Raw genomic sequence first — 10,595 nt, 5'->3', positions numbered from 1 at the left:
TGGTACATATCTGAAGTAAATGAAAATACTAATCTGAAAAGATAACACACACCCCAGTGTTCATGGCAGAACTAATTACAATAGTCAACATATGGAAGCAACCTAAGTGTTCATCAACAGACAAATGGATAAAGAAGAAGTTGTGTGTGTGTGTGTGTGTGTGTGTGTGTGTGTGTGTGTGTGTGTGTATATATATATATATATATATATATACACAATGGAATATTACTCAGGCATAAAAAAGAATGAAGTTTTGCCATTTGCAACAACATGGATGGAGTTGGAGGGTATTATGCTAAGTGAAATAAATCAGACAGAGAAAGACAAATACTGTATGTTTTCACTTATATGTGGAATCTAAAACAGCCAAACTCATAGAAACAGAGAGTAGGATGATGATTAGTAGGGGCTGGGGTATGGGAGAAATTGGGAGATGTTGAAGGGTACAAACTTCCAGTTAGAAGATGAATAAGTTCTGGGGATCTAATACACAGCATTGTGAATATAGTTAACGATATTGTATTATAGACTTCAAAGTTGCCAAGAGAGTAGATCTTAAGTGTTTTTTACTGCAAAAAAAGAAATGGTAACTATGTGACGTGATGGAGGTGTCAGCTAGCTATGAAAGTAACCATATTGTCATATACAAGTGTATCAAATCAACACATTGTATACCTTAAACTTATACAATGTTATATGTCAATTATATCTCAAAAAAGCTGGGTAACAAGCAAACTAAAAACAACAAAGAAAGCCTATAGGCTTCTAGTCTCATTACTTCTTGTCAGTCTCATGAGGGAGTAAGCACAAACAAAGATCTTCTCTAGACTTAGTTTTTAATCCTTTCTCTGTTTTTTTCTTTCCCTCTGTGCTTTGCCTGACTCTATCTCAATGCAATGGTGGATACCTGGAGGTCTTCTAAAAATAAATTTGAGTGGGAAGGAAATTCTCTTTGATTTTTGCTGGATCCCATTGTCAGGAAAGAGAATGCTTAAGTGGAGCTTCCTGAAAAATACTTTGGGCCAAAATTTTCTCTCTTGCTTGTATTGTCTTATTGATTACCATTGATTTCTTTTGGAATATTTAAAGTAGTTGGTTTGTTTTAACCCTGATGGTTAGGCAAATTATAGGAATCTTAGAAAATTAGGTTATAAACCATGAGCATAACATGCCTCCTTTTGTCTATCTCTGGACTGCATTGTCTCCCTTGGAAGACAACTCAGTAGCTAAAAGTAGCACAAAGCAAAAGACATACCAATATACTGAATTTTTAAAATCATTTCCTGTAACACTGCAGGTTCAGTCAGCAGCATGTGGTCTGACTTCCAAGATACACTAGGTGACTGTTTCGCCTTTAATGAAAGTCCACCATCTTTCTGATCTGAAAAATCTGCCCTTGCCACCTGCTGCCTAGCCATTCCTACTTTTTCTGTTCCTTGAGCCTAAGCCCCACCCCCCACAGCCCACAGGGCCTTTTCCAGCCCTGTGGGTCCTGAGCATTGGCCCTGCCCACCACCCAAACCTGGCCCTTGCTTAGGCCCTGCCCTCCATAGACAAGGCCTTTGCCCCCTCTTTTTCTTTTCTTTTTTTCTTCTTTTCTCGCCTCTTCTTTTTTACTATTGTGGTACTGATGTACCTACCGGTTGTTCATTCATCTATATTTTTATTTTTATATTCTTCCTAACATATCTCTTAGTTTTCTAGTCTAATTTTACTTTTTACTTTGTTATTGTTGGGTTTTTTTGTTTTTTTGTTTTTGCCACCCAAGGCAGCTTGCGGAATCTTGGTTCACGAGCCCGGCGTTGGCCAAAACTCCTGCAGTGGGAGCTCTGATTCCGAACCACTGGACTAACAGAGAACTTCAGACCCCAGGGAATGAATATTCATCAGAGTGAGGTCTCATGGAGTTCCTCATCTCAGCACCAAGACCCAGATCCACCCAATAGCCTACAAACCCCAGTGTTAGAAGCCTCAGGCCAAACAACCAGTAAGACAGGAGCACAATCCCACTCATTAAAAAAAAAAAAGGGATGGCAAAAAAATATGTCACAGATGAAGGAGCAAGGTAAAAACCTACAAGACCAAATGAGTGAAGAGGAAACAGGCAATCTACCTGAAAAAGAATTCAGAGTAATGATAGTAAAGACGATCGAGAATCTCGGAAATAGAATGGAGGCATGGATTGAGAAAATACAAGAAATGTTTAACAAAGATCTAGAAGAACTAAAGAACAAATAAACAGAGATGAACAACACAATAACTGAAATGAAAAATACACTAGAAGGAATCAATAACAGAATAACTGAGGCAGAAGAATGAATAAGTGAGCTGGAAGACAAAATGGTGGAAATAACTGCCGAGGAGCAGAGTAAAGAAAAAAGAATGAAAAGCATTGAAGACAATCTCAGAGACCTCCGGAACAACACTAAACGCACCAACATTTGAATTATAGGGGTCCCAGGAGAAGAGAAAAAGAAAGGGTCTGATAAAATATTTGAAGAGATTATAGTTGAAAACTTCCCAATTTCCCAAGGAAATAGTCACCCAAGTCCAGCAAGCACAGAGAGTCCCATACAGGATAAATCTTAGGAAAAACACACCAAGACATATTAATCAAACTAACAAAAATTAAATTCAAAGGAAAAACATTAAAAGCAGCAAGGGAAAAACAAAAAATAACATACAAAGGAATCCTCATAAGGTTATCAGCTGATACTTCAGTGGAAACTCTGCAGGCCAGAAGGGAGCGGCAGGATATACTTAAAGTGATGAAAGAGAAAAACCTACAACCAAGATGACTCTGCCCAGCAAGGATCTCATTCAGATTTGATGGAGAAGTCAAAAGCTTTTCAGACAAGCAAAACCTAAGAGAATTCAGCACCACCAAACCACCTTTACAACAAGAGCTAAAGAAACTTCTCTAAGAGGGAAACGCAAGAGAAGAAAAAGACCCACAAAGACAAACCCAAAACAATTAAGAAAATGGTAATAGGAACATACATACGATAATAACCTTGAATGTAAACGGATTAAATGCCCCAACCAAAAGACACAGACTGGCTGAATGGATATAAAAACAAGACCCATATATATGCTGTCTACAAGAGACCCACTTCAGACCTAGGGACACATACAGACTGAAAGTGAGGGGATGGAAAAAGATATTCCATGCAAATGGAAATCAAAAGAAAGCTGGAGTACCAATACTCATAACAAATAAAATTAGACTTTAAAATAAAGGCTGTTATAAGAGATAAGGAGGGACACTACATAATGATCAAAGGATCAATCCAAGCAAAAGAAAGATGTAACAATTATAAATGTTTATGAACCCAACATAAGAGCACCTCAATACATAAGGCAAATGCTAACAACCATGAAAGGAGAAATCAACAGTAACACAATAATAGTAGGGCACTTGTACACCTCACTTTCACCAATGGACAGATCATCCAAACAGAAAATAAATAAGGAAACATAAGCTTTAAATGACACAATAGACCAGATAGATCTAATTGATATTTATAGAACATTACACCCAAAAGTGGCAGAACACACTTTCTTCTCAAGTGCACATGGAACATTCTCCAGGATAGATCACATCTTGGGTCACAAATCAAGCTTCGGAAAATTTAAGAAAATTGAAATCGTATCAAGCATCTTTTCTGACCACAACGCTATGAGATTGGAAATCAATTACAGGAAAAAAAAAAAACTGTAAAAACCACAGATACATGGAGGCTAAACAGTGCGCTGTTAAATAACCAAGAGATCACTGAAGAATCAAAGAAGAATTAAAAAAATACATAGAAACAAATGACAACGAAAACCTATGGGACGCAGCAAAAGCAGTTCTAAGAGGGAAGTTTATAGCAATACAACCTCACCTCAAGAAACAAGAAAAATCTCGAATAAACAATCTAACCCTACACTTAAAACAACTAGAGAAAGAAGAACAAGGAAAACCCAAAGTCAGTAGAAGGAAAGAATTCATAAAGATCAGAGCAGAAATAAATGAAAGAGAAATGAAGAAAACAATAGCAAAGACCAATAAAACTAAAAGCTGGTTCTTTGAGAAGAGAAACAAAATTGATAAACCCTTAGCAGGACTCATCAAGAAAAAAAGGGAGAGGACACAAATCAATAAAATTAGAAATGAAAAAGGAGAAATCACAACTGACACTGCACAAATACAAAGGATTATAAGAGACTACTACGAACAACTATATGCCAATAAAATGCACATCCATGAAGAAATGGACAGATTCGTGGAAACGTACAACTTTCCAAGACTGAACCAGGAAGAATTAGAAAATATAAACAGATCTATCACAAGTAATGAAATTGAAACCGGAATTAAAAATCTTCCAACAAACAAAAGTCCACGACCAGGTGGCTTCACAGGCGAATTCTATCAAACATTTAGAGAAGAGCCAACACCTATCCTTCTCAAACTCTTCCAACAAATTGCAGAGGGAGAAACACTCCCAAATTCATTCTACGAAGCCACCATCACCCTGATACCAAAACCAGAAAAAGATATCACAAAAAAAGAAAATTATAAACCAATATCACTGATGAACATAGATGCAAAAATCCTGAACAAAATACTAGCAAACAGAATCCAACAGCACATTAAAAGGATCATACACCATGATCAAGTGGGATTTACCCCAGGGATGCAAGGATTCTTCGATATATGCAAATCAATCAATGAGATAGACCACATTAACAAGTTAAGGAATAAAAACCATATGGTCATCTCAATAGATGCAGAAAAAGCTTTTGACAAAATTCAGCAGCCATTTATGATAAAAACTCTCCAGAAAGTGGGCATAGAGGGAACCTCCCTCAACATAATAAAGGCCATATATGACAAACCCAGAGCAAGCATCATACTCAATGGTGAAAAACAGAAAGCATTTCCACTAAGATCAGGAACGAGACAAGGATGTCCACTCTCGCCACTCTTATTCAACATAGTTTTGGAAGTTGTAGCCACAGAAATCTGAGAAGAAAAAGAAATAAAAGGAATACAAATTGGAAAAGAAGAAGTAAAACTGTCACTGTTTGCAGATGACATGATACTATACGTAGAAAATCCTAAAGATGCCACCAAAAAACTGCTAGAACTAATCAATGAATTTGGTAAGGTTGCAGGATACAAAATTAATGCACAGAAACCTCTGGCATTCCTATACACCAACAACGAAAAATCAGAAAGAGAAATAAAGGACACACTCCCATTTACCATTGCAACAAAAAGAATAAAATACCTAGGAATAAACCTGCCTAAGGAGGCAAAAGGCTTGTACTCAGAAAACTATAAAACACTGATGAAAGAAATCAAAGATGACATAAACAGATGGCAAAATATACCATGTTCTTGGATTGGAAGAATCAGTATTGTGAAAATGACTATACTACCCAAAACAATCTACAGATTCAGTGCAATCCCTATCAAACTACCAATGGAATTCTTCACAGAATTAGAACAAAAATTTTACAATTCGTATGGAAACACAAAAGACACCGAGTAGCCAAAGCAATCTTGAGAAAGAAAAACGGAGTTGGAGGAATCAGGCTCCCCAATTTCAAACTATACCACAAAGCTACAGTAATCAAGACGGTATGGTATTGGCACAAAAACCAAAATATAGATCAATGGTACAGGATAGAATGCCCAGAGATACGCCCACACACATATGGGCATCTAATTTACGACAAAGGAGGCAAGAACATACAACGGAGAAAAGACAGCCTCTTCAATAAGTGGTGCTGGGAAAACTGGACAGCTACATGTAAATGAATGAAATTAGAACACTCCCTAACACCATACACAAAAATAAACTCCAAATGCATTAAAGACTTAAATGTAAGACCAGACACTATAAAACTCTTAGAGGAAAACATAGGAAAAACACTCTTTGACATAAACCACAGGAAGATCTTTTTTGACCCACCTCCTTGAGTAACGGAAATAAAAACAAAAATAAACAAATGGGACCTAATGAAACTTAAAAGCTTTTGCACAGCAAGGGAAACCATAAACAAGACAACCCTCAGAATGGGAGAAAATATTTGCAAATGAAACAACAGACAAAGGATTAATCTCCAAAGTATACAAACAGCTCATGGAGCTCAATATCAAAAAAACAAACAATCCAGTTAAAAACTGGACGGAAGACCTAAATAGACATTTCACCAAGGAAGACATACAGATGGCCAAGAGGCACATGAAAAGGTGCTCAACATCACTAATTATTAGAGAAATGCAAATCAAAACTACAATGAGATACCACCTCAAGCTGGTCAGAATGGCCATTATCAAAAAATCTAGAAACAGTAAATGCTGGAAAGGGTGTGGTGAAAAGGGAACCCGCCTGCACTGTTGATGGGAACGTAAATTGATACAACCACTATGGAAAACAGTATGGAAGTTCCTTTAAAAACTAAAAATAGCTACCATATGACCCAGCAATCCCAGTACTGGGCATATACCCTGAGAAAACCATAATTCAAAAAGAGACATGTACCACAATGTTCATTGCAGCACTATTTACAATAGCCAGGACATGGAAGCAACCTAAGTGTCCATCAACAGATGAATAGATAAAAAAGATGTGGTACATATATACAATGGAATATTACTCAGCCATAAAAAGAAACGAAATTGAGTTATTTGTAGTGAGGTGTAGTGAGGTGGATGGACCTAGAGTCTGTCATACAGAGTGAAGTAAGTCAGAAAGAGAGAAACAAATTCCGTATGCTAACGCATATATATATATGGAATCTAAAAAAAAAAAAAAATGGCACTGATGAACCTAGTTGCAGGGCAGGAATAAAGAGGTAGACATAGAAAATGGACCTGAGGACATGGGGTGGGAGGGTGAAGCTGGGATGAAGTGAGAGTAGCATTGACATATATACACTACCGAATGTAAAATAGTTGGCTGGTGGGAAGCAGCAGCATAGCACAGGGAGATCGGCTCGGTGCTTTGCGATGACCTAGAGGAGTGGGGTAGGGAGGATGGGAGGGAGGCTCAAGAGGGAGGGGATATGGGGACATGTGTATGCATATGGCTGATTTGCTTTATTGTGCCACATCAACTAACAAACACAGTACTGTAAAGCAATTATACTCCAATAAAGATCTATTAAAATTTTTTTGTTTAAGTTAAGATATAAAGATTAAATATGGCTGCCTCTAGAGAGGAGAAAATGGGGGAAGAGCATAGCTGTTTTTATAACAAGCTTTGTAGAGATATTTATGTTTTAAGCCATGTGCCCAAATGCAACAAGAACAAGAATGAAAACATAACCCTGCCAGCATCCTACAACTTAAGTATACAGACACGCCTCTGCATTCATAGGGGATTGATTCCAGGAGCCCCAAGGATACCAAAATCTGTGGATGCTCAAGTCTTTATATAAAGTGATGTAGTATTTGCATATAACTGATGCACATCCTCCCATATACTTCAAATCATCCCTAGATTACTTATAATACCTAATTCAATGTAAATGCTGTGTGAATAGTTGTAAATACAATGTAAATGCTAAGTAAATAGTTGCCAGTGCTTGGCAAATTCAAGTTTTGCTTTTGGGAACTTTCTGGAATTTTCTTTGAATATTTTCAATCTGCAGTTGGTTGAATCCATGGATGCAGAACCTGTGGATATGGAGGGCTAACTGTAGTTCCAGATTAAACAGAAGCATTAGAATTTGGCATTCCATCTTTTTCATGACTGTAAATCACAGACTACTATAAAGAGCCTGACAGCCTTTTGGAGTTTTTCGTTAGTGTCTTCTATGAGATAGAATCTTTGCAAAGTAAATGAGAAGAATGGATGAAAGCAGGAATAGTGATCTTCAGAAAGGAAATAATAAGCAAGAAGAACAGAAGAAGCATTTCAAGGGCATTCTGAATTAAAAAAAAAAACAAACTTCAAACAATGTACCATTCTATTTTCAGCTGAGAAATAATAGCAACAGAAGGCACATCAGTTTGTTTTCTGTAGCTATCAGATTGAACGACTGTTTCCAAACAAAGGTTCCAGCATAACACCACTATAATCTGAAAAAAGGATTCTCATAAAAGTGTGAACCATCTCTGTATGTGTACTCGTTTTGTACAACAGAGCCCTATAGTTCTAGTCAAACATGAAGATAACTACAACCATCATTCATATCGTGTATGACAGCATTAGTCATAAAGTGGCTTAATACTGTATTTGCAACTAAGTAGGACAAAATTTCCTCAATTGCTTTCAGGTGCTTATGTACCTAACCTCCTCCAGAGTTGCACAGTATTTTTTTTAAATAAGATAACGTGGTTAGTTACCTAGTAAGTAAAGGTGTTTACTAAATGTTTGATAAAGATGAAAAGCAGACCTGGAAAAGTAGTGTGGAATGGGCCCCAGATTTAAAGTGGCAGTGTTTTTACAAATATATATTTTAAGGTTGGGGTGATAACAGGAATACAGGCATACCTTAGAGATATGGCGAGTTCAGTTCCAGACTACCACAATAAAGCAAATATTGCAATAAAGCGAGTCACACAATTTTTTTGGTTTTCCAGTGCATGTAAAAGTTATGTTTACACTATACTGTAGTCCATTATTATGTCTTAAAAAACAATGTAAATACCTTAATGAAAAAATACTTTATTGTTAAAAACTGCTAACAATCATCTGAGCCTTTAGCCAGTCATAATCTTTTTGCTGGTGGAGGGTCTTGTCTTGATGTTGATGGCCGCTGACTGATCAGGGTGGTGTTTGCTGAAGTTTGAGGTGGCCGTGGCAGTTTCTTAAAATAAGACAATAATGAATTTTGCCACATCAATTGACTCTTCCTTTCATGAACGGTGTCTCTTTAGCATGCAATGCTGTTTAATAGCATTTTACCCACAGAACTTTCAAAATTGGAAGTCAGATCCTCTCAAGACCTGCCGCTGCTTTATCAACTCAGTTTATGTCATATTCTAAATCTTTTGCTTTCATTTCAACAATCTTCACAGCATCTTCACCAGGAGTAGATTCAGTCCTAAGAAAACACTTTCTTTGCTCATCCATAAGTAGCAACTCCTCATCCATTTAAGTTTTATAATGACACTGCAGCAATTCACTCACATCTTAAAACACCACTTCTAATTCTAGTTCTCTTGCTATTTCTACCACATCTGCAGTTACTGCCTCCACTGAACCCCTCAAAGTCATCCATGACGATTAGAATCAACTTCCTCCAAACTCATGTGAATGTTGATGTTTTGACCTCTTCCCACAAATCACAAATGTTCTTAATTGTATCTAGAATGGTGAATCCTTCCCAGAAGGCTTTCAATTTACTTTGCCTGGATCCATCAAAGGAATCACTATCGATGGCAGCTATAGCCTTAGGACGTGTATTTCTTAAATAATAAGACTTGAAAGTTGAAATGACTCCTTGATCCGTGGGCTGCAGAATGGGTGTTGTGTTAGCAGGCATGAAAACAGCATGAATCTCATTGCACATCTCTATCAGAGCTCTCGGGTGACCAGATACATTGTCAATGAGCAGTAATATTTTGAAAGGAATCTTTTTTTCTGAGCAGTAGGTCTCAGCAGTGGGCCTAAAATATTTAGTAAACCATGTTGTAAACATATGTGCTGTCATCTGGGCTTTGTTCTTCCATTTATAGAGCACAGACTGGGTTGATTTAGTAGAATTCTTAAGGGCCCCAGGATTTTCAGAATGGTAAGTGAGCACTGGCTTCAACTTAAAGTCACCAGCTGCACTAGCCCCTAAGAGTCAGCCTGTCCTTTGAAGCTTTCAAGCCAGGCATTGACTTCTCCTCTGTAGCTATGAAAGTCCTAGATGGCATCTTCTTCCAATATTAGACTGTTTTGCCTACATTGAAAATCTGTTGTTTAGTGCAGCCACCTTCACTAATGATCTTAGCTAGATCTGGATAACTTGCAGCTTCTATATCAGCATTTGCTGTTTCACCTTGCACTTTTATGTTATGGAGATGGCTTCTTTCCTTAAACCTCATGAACCAACCTCTGCTAGCTTCAAACTTTTCTTCTGCAGCTTCCTCACCTCTCTCAGCCTTTGTGGAATTGTAGAGAGTTAGGGCCTTGCTCTGGATTGAGCTTTGGCTTAAGGGAATGTTGTGGCTGGCTTGACCTTCCACCCAGACCACTACAACTTTCTCCACATCAGCAAAAAACCTGCTTTGTGTGTTCACCAAAGTTAGTACTTTTAATTCCCGTCAAGAACTTTCCTTTGCATTCACAACTTAGCTAACTGCTTGGTGCAAGAGGCCTACCTTATGGTCTATCTCAGCTTTCGACCTGCCTTCCTCACTAAGCTCAATCATTTCTAGCTTTTGATTTAATGTGAGAAATGTGCAACTCTTCCTTTAATTTGAACACTTAGAGGCCATGTAGGGTTATTAATTGGTCCAATTTCAATATTGTTCTGTCTCAGGGCATAGAAAGGCCCGAGAGGAAGGAGAGGGATGGGGGAACAGCCAGTGAGTAGAGCAATCAGAACACACAGAACATTTATAAATTAGGTTTGTCATCTCACATGGGCACGGTTCGTGGACCCCA

This window comes from Eschrichtius robustus, chromosome X, assembly GCF_028021215.1.
Source record: "Eschrichtius robustus isolate mEscRob2 chromosome X, mEscRob2.pri, whole genome shotgun sequence".
Lineage (NCBI taxonomy): Eukaryota > Metazoa > Chordata > Mammalia > Artiodactyla > Eschrichtiidae > Eschrichtius > Eschrichtius robustus.
This window is presented reverse-complemented; position numbering follows the sequence as displayed.